The sequence below is a fragment of the Bos indicus genome, chromosome 7, assembly GCF_029378745.1.
Source record: "Bos indicus isolate NIAB-ARS_2022 breed Sahiwal x Tharparkar chromosome 7, NIAB-ARS_B.indTharparkar_mat_pri_1.0, whole genome shotgun sequence".
In the NCBI taxonomy this organism is placed as follows: Eukaryota; Metazoa; Chordata; class Mammalia; order Artiodactyla; family Bovidae; genus Bos; species Bos indicus.
Window position 1 is genome coordinate 27,000,063 of NC_091766.1, and position 7,610 is coordinate 27,007,672.

General features: G+C 41.6%; 1 non-coding gene across 1 annotated transcript; it reads left to right on the forward strand.

Annotated features, from left to right (window-relative positions):
• Nucleotides 1–486: 486 nt before the first annotated feature.
• Nucleotides 487–593, forward strand: LOC139184254 (U6 spliceosomal RNA). The gene has a single exon (XR_011567848.1). It is a non-coding gene; the product is annotated as a U6 spliceosomal RNA (small nuclear RNA).
• The last annotated feature ends 7,017 nt before the right edge of the window (nucleotides 594–7,610 follow it).

Genomic DNA, 7,610 nt, shown 5'->3' on the forward strand with positions numbered 1-7,610 from the left:
ACTGTTGCTTCCTGACCTGCATATAGGTTAAAATCTTTTAGGGTCCTGAAATTTGTCCATTCTACTTTGTGTCTGTAAAGGGATGTGATTAGCCTGACTTTTTGCGACCCATGGACTATATAGCCTGCCAGGCTCCTCAGTTCATGGGATTCTCCAGGCAAGAATACTGGAATAAGTTGTCTTGCCCTCTTCCAGTGGATCTTCCCAACTCAGGGATAGAACCCAGATTTCCCACATTGCAGGTGGATTCTTTACCCTCTGAGCCACCAGGGAATACCTATAAAGGGATGGACCAGATCAAAATGAATTTGGCACTATGAGGAAGTCCTGGACTCAGAATCTTAAGCTTACAGCCCCAGCTCTTCTTCATCTTGGGGATCTTTTAATCTCTCTCTGCCTTTGTAAAAAAATAAAACTCCTGATTGGAAATATCTGGTCACTTGGGTCTCCACAAGAAGTCAATTGGTTTATTTACAAGCAAGAGCTGTGCTCACTTTGGCAGCACATATACTAACATTAGAACAATACAGGCAAGGTCAGCATGGCCCCTGCGCGAGGATGACATGCAAATTCATGAAGCGTTCCATATTAAAAAAAAAAAGGAAGAATTATTTACATCTTTATTATCTTTCAAAAGAGCGGATTTCACATTTCATCATCAGTTAAGTCTAGAGACCTAGTGCTTTTCACTTCTCTTCTTTTCACAGCTATTTGTAAGGCCTCCTCAGACAGACATTTTGCCTTTTTGCATTTCTATTTCTTGGGAATGGTCTTGATCCCTGTCTCCTGTACAATGTCACAAACCCCTGTCCATAGTTCATCAGGCACTCTTGTCTATCAGATCTAGTCCCTTAAATCTCTTTCTCACTTCCATTGTATAATCATACGAGATTTGATTTAAGTCATACCTGAATGGTCTAGTGGTTTTCCCTACTTTCTTCAATTTAAGTCTGAGCTCGGCAACAAGGAGTTCATGATCTGAGCCACAGTCAGCTCCCAGTCTTGTTTTTGCTGACTGTATAGAGCTTCTTCACTTTTGACTGCAAAGAATATAATCTATCTGGTTTCCATGTTGATCATCTGGTGAAGTTCATCTGTAGAGTCTTGTGCTGTTGGAAGAGGGTGTTGTTTGCTATGACCAGTGCATTCTCTTGACAAAACTCTATTAGCCTTTGACCTGCTTCATTCTGTACTCCAAGGCCAAATTTGACTGTTACTCCAGGTATTTCTAGACTTCCTACTTTTGCATTCCAGTCCCCTATAATGAAAAGGACATCTGTTTTTTTGAGTGTTAGCTCTAGAAGGACTTGTAGGTCTTCATAGAACCGTTCAACTGCAGCTTCTTCAGCATTAGTGGTAGGGGTATAGACTTGTATTACCATGATATTGAATGGTTTGCCTTGGAAATGAACAGAGAACATTCTGTTATTTTTGAGATTGCATCCAAGTATTGCATTTCAGACTCTTGTTCACTATGATGGCTACTTCACTTCTTCTCAAGGATTCTTGCCCACAGTTGTAGATATAATGGTCATCTGAGTTAAACTCACCCATTCCAGTCCATTTTAGTTCGCTGATTCCTGAAATGTCGACGTTCACTCTTGCCATCTCCTGTTTGAATACTTCCAGTTTGCCTTGATTCATGGACCTAACATTCTAGGTTCCTATGCAATATTGCTGTTAACAGCATCGGACCTTGCTTCCATCACCAGTCACGTCCACAACTGGGTGTTGTTTTTGCTTTGGCTAAGTCTCTTCATTCTTTCTGGAGTTATTTCTCCACTGATCTCCAGTAGCATACTGGGCACCTACTGACCTGGGGAGTTCATCATTCAGTGTCCTATCTTTTTGCCTTTTCATACTGTTCATGGGGTTCTCAAGGCAAGAATCCTGAAGTGGATTGCCATTCCCTTCTCCAGTGGACCACATTTTGTCAGAACTCTCCACCATGACCTGTCCATCTTGGGTGGAGCCCTACAAGGCATGGCTCATAGTTTCACTGAGTTAGACAAAAGCAAAAGAGAAAAGGAAAGATACACCCATTTGAATGCAGAGTTCCAAAGAATAGCAAGGAGAGATAAGAAAGCCTTCCTCAGTGATCAGTGCAAAGATATAAAGGAAAACAATAGAATGGGAAGATAAGAAATCTCTTCAAGAAAATTAGAGATACCAAGGGAATATTTCATGCAAAGATGGGCACCATAAAGGACAGAAATGGTATGGACCTAACAGAAGCAGAAGATATTAAGAAGAGGTGGCACGAATACACAGAAGAACTGTACAAAAAAGATCTTCATGACCCAGATAATCACGATAGTGTGATCACTAACCTAGAGCCAGACATCCTGGAATGTGAAGTCAAGTGGGTCTTAGAAAGCATCACTACGAACACAGCTAGTGGAGGCAATGGAATTCCAGTGGAGCTATTTCCAATCCTAAAAGATGATGCTATGAAAGTGCTGCACTCAATATGCCAGCAAATTTGGAAAACTCAGCAGTGGCCACAGGACTGGAAAAGGTCACTTTTCATTCCAATCCCAAAGAAAGGCAATGCCAAAGAATGCTCAAACTACTGCACAATTGCACTCATCTCACATGCTAGTAAAGTAATGCTCAAGATTCTCCAAGCCAGGCTTCAGCAGTACGTGAACATGATGTTCAAGCTGGTTTTAGATAAGGCAGAGGAACCAGAGATCAATTGCCAATATCCCTTGAATCATCGAAAAAGCAAGAGAGTTCCAGAAAAACATCTATTTCTGCTTTATTGACTACGCCAAAGCCTTTGACTGTGTGGATCACCACAAACTGTGGAAAATTCTGAAAGAGATGGGAATACCAGACCACCTGATCTGCCTCTTGAAAAGTCTGTATGCAGGTCAGGAAGCAACAGTTAGAACTGGACATGGAACAACAGACTGGTTCCAAATAGGAAAAGGAGTACATCAAGGGTGTAAATTTTCACCCTGCTTCTTTAACTTATATGCAGAGTAGCTTATGAGAAATGCTGGACTGGATGAAGCACAAGCTGGAATCCAGATTGCCAGGAGAAATATCAATAACCTCAGATATGCAGATGACACCACCCATATAGTAGAAAGCCAAGAAGAACTAAAGAGCCTCTTGACAAAAGTGAGAGAGTGAAAAAGTTGGCTGAAAACTCAACATTCAGAAAACTAAGGTCATGGCATCTGGTCCCATCACTTCATGGCAAATAGATAGGGAAACAGTGGAAACAGTGGCAGACTTTATTTTGAGGGGCTCCAAAATGACTGCAGATGGTGATTGCAGCCATGAAATTAAAAGACGCTTGCTCCTTGGAAGAGAAGTTATGACCAACCTAGATAGCATATTAAAAAGCAGAGACATTACTTTGCTAACAAAGGTCCATCTAGTCAAAGCTATGGTTTTTCCAGTAGTCATGTACGGTTGTGAAAGTTGGACTATGAAGAAAGCTGAGTGCCAAAGAATAGATGCTTTTGAAGTGTGGTGTTGGAGAAGACTCTTGAGAGTCCCTTGGACTGTGAGGAGATCCAACCAGTCCATCCAGAAGGCAATCAGTCCTGAATAGCACTGGAAGGACTTATGTTGAAGCTGGAACTCCAGTACTTTGGCCACCTGATGCGAAGAGCTGACTCATTGGAAAAGACCCTGATGCTGGGAAAGATTGAAGGCAGGAGGAGAAGGGGACAACAGAGGATGAGATGGTTGGATGGCATCACCCACTCAATGGACATGAGTTTGAGTAAGCTCCGGGAGATGGTGATGGACAGGGAGGCCTGGTGTGCTGCGGTCCCTTGTGTCGCAAAGAGTCAGACACGACTGAGCGACTGAACTGAACTGAGAGGCCCAGTGTTTCTCCTTACCTTTCCAACTTTGAAAAAAGTAACCAATTAACACATTCCAAAATACCAAAATAAATAAAACCCTATTCTGACCCCAAGAAGTGAGCCATCTATTCACATCTATGCAGTCATTCACAAAAAGACAAATCATGGCCCAGGGCAGGAAACAGAGCACCCTGAAAACTGAGTAAGCAGGTGGATCCCAAGGGTGCAGCCTGCAGGGAAGGATTGGCCAGGCTGAGACCTTGGGCACGGGCCTGAGGCACAGACCTTAGGAGCAAGCTAGGTGGGGTGGAGGAGCAGGTGAGCTGCGAGGCCCGCCCCCTACACACCCTGATGCTTACCACCTGGACCAGAGGAGCTCCAGCTTGGTGGTTGAGACACAATATTCACCACAATATTCTTCTTAATTACTCAGAGAAAATTAGTCCCCTTACAGTGGAGAAAACTGCCAAACAACTTTTTATCCAGAGATTGTAGTTAAATTCACGAGATAGAGAACAAGTTTGACATCATGTGCTTTCTGATAGTGCACTGAGGAATATGTGGAATTTCTTTCTGCCCAAAGTACCTAGTATGATTTTAATCACAAGGATGTCAACTAAAAAGTGGCACTTACCAAGAGCATTGCCAAGGACTGAACAGCAAAGGCGTTTGCCATCTGCCTCTATGGAGATTGAACCCCGCTGCTATAGCTGTTGACCTTCAACAACCCCTGAGGGAGTTCAGGGTGGACTGAGGCACTCTGTGCTCCAAGGAATCTGGTGCGACAGGTCTTTAGATAAGTTCGATGTTTTGAACAGATTTTATGGTCTCAATCCTTGCATCTCCTCATATAAAGGGATGCACTAAATCCCTTCTTGGTGACATCAGATCTTCACTACTAACAAAAAAAAAAAAAACCTTTTGTAAAATAGGTGCTTCATGATACTGAGCTCTCAAAACCTTATGTATTGAATTTTCCCCACTGCCGCTTTGGAGCAGTCTCTCAGAGCTATCTTCCTCATCTTGCCCCAAATAAAACTTAACTCACAGCTCTCAAGTTGTACATCTTTTTTTAGTCGACAAGGATACCAGGCAAACCCAAACTGGAGGACACCCTGTACAGTAAATGACTAGAATCCTTCAAAAGTTTTATCATGAAAGGAAAGAAAGAATTTTTTTCTGATTTAAAGAGCCTAAACAGACCTAGCAACTGAGAGCAATACATGATCTAGGATTTTCTGTCGCTCTAAAAGCCATTATTCAGGGACTTCCCTGGTGATCCAGTAGTTAAGAATCGGCCATGCAAGGCGGGGGAACTGGTTTCCATCCCTGGTTAGGGAAATAAGATCCAATGGCCACAGAGGAGCTAAGTTCACATGCTCCAATGACTGGGTCAACAAACTCCAAATAACGCCAAATAATGCCATGTGCTTAAACTAAAGACTGGAGGCAGTCACATTAAAATAAATAAGTAAATAAAAGCCATTATTCCAACAATTGGAAAGCTTTGAATAAGATCTGTAGATTCAGTCCGTTCTGTCGCTCACTTGTGTCCCACTCTTTGTGACCCCGTGAACTGCAGCATGCCAGGCTTCCCTGTCCATCACCAACTCCCTTAAACAACCGAAATTTATTTTCACAGTTCTGAAGACTGGAAGTCCAAAATCAAGGAGTTTGGTTTCTTTAAAGTCTGTCTCCCTGGCTTGCAGATGCAGAAAACAAACTTTTCTCCTGCTAAAATTGGTTACTTTTTATGACATAATTTCTAGGGTCCTATCATGTTAGAAAAAATTGGGGAAGAGGAAAAATAGGGTATGAGCACGAGAGAGAAAATCCCTCTCTTCCATGTTTGGTTAAATAAATAGTGAAAATTTCTTTTCAGAATCTTTGTACCATTGATGCTTTGTAAGATCTTTATGAATTAAAAAAAAAAAGATTAAAGAAATTCAGAGGTTGACAATGTTTTTAGTTTTATTTCATATGTATCTACCTTTTGGAATTGCTGTTAGCTGTTCTTGACACAATAAAAGATATTTTAAAGAAATCTATGTGTAATATAATTTTTGTGTTAAGTGGTGTGTTTTTTTTTTTTTTTTTGACCTTTTTAAAAGGGAAGGTCTGAGCAATTCACGCACAGGGAGCTTGACAGTGTTCACTAAAAACAGCGAAGAGCAAAGGTGGAGCTACAGAAGAGCTGGGCAGGGCTGGCCTAGTGACACCACTGGCTGGTCTTCTGGTGCTGCTGGCCTCAGGGTCACGCTGGGGACAAGCACTTTTAACCCCCAGCTACAGTATGTGGATCCAATCCATTCACGAGAGCACTACTCAGGGAGGTGTGTCTAAAATGAATTGTCAGAGCGAGTGAGCAAGTGACCCGAGGCACGCACCGGGAGAGGTGGAGGGCCAACGAAGTCAGATGCCAGAGAAGGTAAGAACAAGGAATGCATCCTGCACAGCAGAGGAACGAGAAACTCCTGGAGCAGTTTCAGAGACTTTAGCAATTGCCAAAAGTGGGGAAATTGTACATTCTACTAATAGAATGTTGCTTGGTCAGGCTGAATGCCTTGGAATATTCCAGAATAGAACACACAGGAAGAATAAGAAAGTTTAAACGAGGGTTTGGGGTCAATGTCACAGAGGGTTGGGTAGAATGGAGGAGAGGCAGGTGGCTCTGACAAACCAAATAAGAATTAGACTCAATTTCAGAGAGCCGATTGAATCAATAACTTTGATTAGTTTGAGATGCAGCATTTGTGTAGGTTTAAAGCTCTTGACTTCACTTTCACTTTTCACTTTCATGCACTGGAGAAGGAAATGGCAACCCACTCCAGTGTTCTTGCCTGGAGAATCCCAGGGATGGGGGAGCCTGGTGGGCTGCCATCTATGGAGTCGCACAGAGTTGGACACGACTGAAGGGACTTAGCAGCAGCAGCAGCAAAGCTCTTGAACTTGGCTTGACAGCTGGTATTCATTAAAGAAGTGAGGCCATTGGATATTTGTCTTTAAAGTATATTTTTTTTTTCTTAAAAAATCTTTTAACTTTTCTTTGTCATCATCTTTGGTATTTTGTGACTAAAAGTTTTAAAAATGAACTGACTTCTATTGTGTAACAGTACATATCTATGTAAAATATTCTGTAAGAAGAGGTGCTGTTTTTGTTTTCTTAGCTTACATTCCCAAAGCTTTTCATGCCCCAAAGGGAGTGCCTGCTACACTGTTCAGAGGACACCCATGATTATTTGGTAAATGTATAAAGAAGGCAAGAACACCTGTAGGGCATGCCAAAACCTCCCAAGTGTCTGACATGTGTCAGACACTTACTTTCGGCAACTTAGAACTTGCATATTTCCATAATAAATAACATGATTCTGTTTGTTTCTCACCTGCTTAAAGAATGGTGAAACTGTCTACTCCCTCAAGTCAAACAAATCCAATCTCAGAAACAGATATACAGGAGTATCTTTTGATCACCTTAACAAAAGATAAATGTCATCAGAGAGATCAAATATCATCAAATGTATCCATTTGGTTGTGTTAGGGTGGCATTTACAGAAAATCACTCAAACAGAGCCCACTTGTATAATCGGCCTGAGTCAAGAAATTGGACTTACTCTGCAAATATCTAAGGTCCACTACATAGATCATTACACTTACTATATCCAACGAAAGCTCTAGAAGAATATTTCTAGGTTTCACATTTCTAAATATTTGGAATATTTTAGTTAATTAAATCCACTTAGAATCAAAACCTTAGGATATTTAAAGGAAGTACGCAAAGGAGAT